Source organism: Sinocyclocheilus grahami, unplaced genomic scaffold (genome assembly GCF_001515645.1).
Source record: "Sinocyclocheilus grahami isolate Dianchi unplaced genomic scaffold, SAMN03320097.WGS_v1.1 scaffold2800.1, whole genome shotgun sequence".
NCBI lineage: Eukaryota > Metazoa > Chordata > Actinopteri > Cypriniformes > Cyprinidae > Sinocyclocheilus > Sinocyclocheilus grahami.
The window spans coordinates 1,502-5,890 of record NW_015507977.1 but is presented as its reverse complement, the minus strand read 5'-3'; positions in this window follow the sequence as shown (position 1 = coordinate 5,890).

Below are 4,389 nucleotides of genomic sequence, written 5' to 3'. Positions count from 1 at the left end.
AGTGTGAGTTTGTGTGTGTGTGTGAGTGTGTGTGTGAGTGTGTGTGTGAGTGTGAGTGTGTGTGTGAGTGAGTGTGTGTGAGTTTGTGTGTGAGTGAGTGTGAGTGTGTGAGTGTGAGTTTGTGTGTGAGTGTGAGTTTGTGTGTGAGTGTGTGTGTGTGTGAGTTTGTGTGTGAGTGTAAGTGTGTGTGAGTTTGTGAGTGTGAGTGTGTGTGTGTGTGTGTGTGTGTGTGTGTGTGTGTGTGTGTGAGAGTGTGTGTGAGTGTGTGTGTGTGTGTGTGAGTGTGAGATTGGGCGTGCGTGTGTGTCTGTAAGTGTGTGTGTGTGTCTGTATGTTTGTGTGTGTTTGTGAGTGTGTGTGTGAGTGTAAGTGTGTGTGAGTGTGTGTGTGTGAGTGTGTGTGTGTGTGTGTGTGTGTGTGTGTGTGTGTGTGTGTGACTGTGAGTGTGAGTGTGTATGAGTGTGTGTGAGTTTGTGTGTGAGTGTGAGTGTGTGCATGTGTGTGTGTGTTACCTGCACGGCCAGGTCTCGTGTCTGTGGGCTTGTGACAGGCACATACACACTGATGATGACGATGTGACAAACGCTGGTTCCGATGCCGAAGCTCAGAGCCCATGAGAGCGGGAGAGGAAGAACCGTATAAACGGACAGCGACAGGAAGAGGAAGAACGCGACCTGATGAAGAAAAAGTTATTATAGACAACTACAACTAAAACCATAAAAAAAACAAATTTTTGTTACTTTTCGTTTATATTAATTACAAAAATTCATAAAAATATAATTTTTAGGCAACATTTCTCATATTAATATAGTTTAGCTTGATGTACTAATATAACTAAAACAAAACAAAATCAGAATTTATTACTTTTTAATCTTTGCACTCAAAATCTTGTTCAAATCAGGTATGTTCATAATACATGCAAACCTAAATGATGGACTATTAAAACTGTACTATTAAAATTTTAAATAATTAAAATTTAGAAAAGCATTAGTTTCATGCTTCTTTAGGAATCCTCCGCTTTCAGAGTTTCCTGATTTCCTGGATGAGCATTAAGGATGTTAACAAATATTTTGTACTAGCAAGTTGTAATGAAAATATTTCTCAGCTTTGCATAACCAGAACTCTGTATTTCTGTCATGACAACTCTCGGAGGGATTGGCATGGTAATGTACATGACAATGTTAATGTATTTGGTCTTGGCGGAATAGATTTGCTACGCTGCTGCTGCTGCTGCCAATACATCCACAACATGCTGCTGTGAGCATGTAAGAAATACTGCTGCTGCAAATATACATGAAATAACCCCCATATAGCATACATGAATCACCTCGTAGCAGATCTATACAGGTGGAGCTGGGGAAGGTGGAGGGTTTTGAAGCAAGCTGCAACTGCTACAGCAAGCACTAGTCATATATTTGAATGTTGAGCAGCGAGCTCATTGGCTACCGATACAGGAGAGAACCAATCAGCTGTGCCATGTGATAATGATGTCATTAGGTCAGATTGAGTTAGACCTATCGGACTGCGCCATCTTTCATGCCAGAACTGTGTATATCTTCAGATATTAGATTACATTTAAATAATTTACATGACTTTTCCTTGTCTAGAAACCACACCTAAAAATACTTAAAATGAGGTAATTACATTTATCTTCAAGATCTGTGTAATGGCAGAAAGCATGTTTTCTGGATTTAAAAACAAAAAAATAGCATCCTTGTCATAAGGACTAGGAATAAATTAAAGTGTAAATTAATCTAAACGAGCGTCCTCAGCTGACCTGCTCCCAGGCCGTGACGACGCCTCCGGTGAAGATGAAGACGAAGGCGATGATGAAGAGCATGGACCAGATGAAGAGCGCCAGAGGCGTTTCTCCCCGCCGAACCACCGGCAAACATGGCAAACACAGCAGAAGCGACACGCAAACACACACCACCACACACACCACTGCAAACGCTGCCACGTGAGCGCTGAGGCTCTGGATGCGTGAGAGAAACAAACACTTCATTTAGACACTCAAGCGTTACCCACACCTGCTGGAAAACACTGCTGAAGCTAGATTAAAGGAAGAGTTCATCAGAATGTGCTCATCCTCAGGCCAAGAGTTAGTTTCTTCATCAGGTTTGTAGAAATGTAGCACTGCATCAGTGTCTCAGCAATGGATGCTCTGCAGTGAATGGGTGCCGTCAGAATGAGAGTCCAAACAGCTGATAAAAACATCACAATAATCCACAAGTTGTTCATATGTTAATTTATTACATAACCGATGAGGGTTTATGTGAATAATCACTAAGTGCCGCTGACAAAAAGATGCTAAAAGATGACTTTACATGTACATGTGTGTTCTGCTCCGTCCTGAGGAAGTTTTCTTTCGTGCTTTTAAAAACATGAATAAATCTAATCAACTTTTTTGCAAAAGTCACGTTACATGATTTTACTGATTTGCATTAAAATTGACCTTTTATGCAGGAGCGAAAGCGCACTGCTGGAAAGGGGGCGGAATGGGCCGCAATAATCGTTTTATCTCGATTATTGTATTTTTATAATCGTTGGAGTCCGAAATCGAAATCAAAACTGTATTTCAATTAACTGCACAGCCCTAGTCTGAATCAGGAGAGAAATCTGCACAGATCAAGCAGCGTTTAAACAGCTCTAAACACATATGTGGCTGGATTTTGATGTGAGAGACAACAGCAGATGCTCTTTTTCACTGGAGGAAGAGTTATTATGGATTATGGACTCAATGTGTTTTAGCTAAAAGCGTCTTAATGCTGGATTAGTTTCAGCTTTTGTCTTCTCCAGATGTTAACTGATGGACTGGAGTGCTGTGGATTATTGTGATGTTTTTATCAGCTGTTTGGACTCTCATTCTGACGGCACCCATTCACTGCAGAACATCTGTTGCTGAGACACTGATGCAGTGCTACATTTCTCCAAACCTGATGAAGAAACACACTCATCCTGATCTCGGATGGCCTGCAGGTGAGCACACTTTCATTTCTAGGTGAATTGTTCCCTATAGTGATCACCTTAATCAGGTAGGATCAGGTTTATCCAGCAGGGATGCACACAAAATTATGCATTTTTTGCAAACAACACAAGGTGAGTAACTGATAAGCGTGTCAGTCGGCTCTTACCCGGCCGGTGGAGGGGATGATGATGATGATGGTCACGCAGAAGAGGATGGCCAGCACTACTCCAGACACCAGCAGCGGCGTCTCCTCCAGACAGCGCAGAAACGCCATGTTCACCGCACGGAAACAGGAGCGCACGCCGCGGCCTGACGTCCGACGGGATTCGCTTGGTTCATCATCCACTATAAACCTGCTGCGAGAGCTCTGAGAAACCTCAGTGTTGGCATTGGAAGTCCTCGAGGTCTCAGATAACGTCGCCAAACTGCGTCTCCTGTCAACACCATCAGGTTCAGCCCAGTCTGTGGACGTGCCTGGGACGTTCTGAGAAGAAGTATTGCTAAGTGCATTTCGGGTGCGATTGTTGCATTCCTTGTCAGGATTGGGAGAGCTAAGACGGTTCTCATCCCTCGATGACGTACGTGGTTTCTGGGGTTCGGCGACGGTCCCGAGCCTGGCGACACCCAGCTCGATGGAGACCTTTGAGTTGTCCAACATGCCCGTCTTTGGGTTTTTGTTTGTGCTTCTTTTAACGTTTTCTGTCCAGCACAGTTTCAGCTAGATCAATAATGTCTGCTAAGGAGGGGTTAAATCATCCATTGTCCGAATCAGATCAGATCAGACAGATTCTGAGGGTTCGAGACCAATCAAGACGAATGTTTCCAGAGCTCCTCAATCTCTTGAAGTAAATCCATGTAGGGAAGCTCCGTTCCTCTCGAAGCGTGTCAGATGTGTTAGCCGTTACTTGAAGGACACTATGGTAAAGAAGATCATTAAGTCAAAAGAAGCACCTGAAACTTCAAATCAATAAACAGTATTATGGGTTTCCGTATGTCAACCACAATTGAAGAACCATTTTTGGTTCCACAAAGAACTTTTTGTGCAACACTTTTAAGAATAAAGGTTCTTTACTGGCGCTGATGGTTCTATCCATGGACAAAAACGTTCTTTATAGTGAAAAAAAAGTTCTTTAGATGATTAAAATGCTCTGTAAACTAAGTAAATGGTCCTTTTAAATTAATATAGTTCACCCAAAAATGAACATTTACTGAAAATTTAGTCCAAGATGTATATGAGTTTAGAGAAATGCAGGATTACATCACTTGCTTACCAATGGATCCTCTGCAGCGAATGGGTGCCAACCCCATCAGTAAGATTGTTAAACCATTGCTTTCAGTTAAAATATAAGTCCTCTATCTATTTGTTTGTTCCAAACATGCAGCTTTAGTCTTCTCCAGATGTTAACTGATGGACTGGAGTG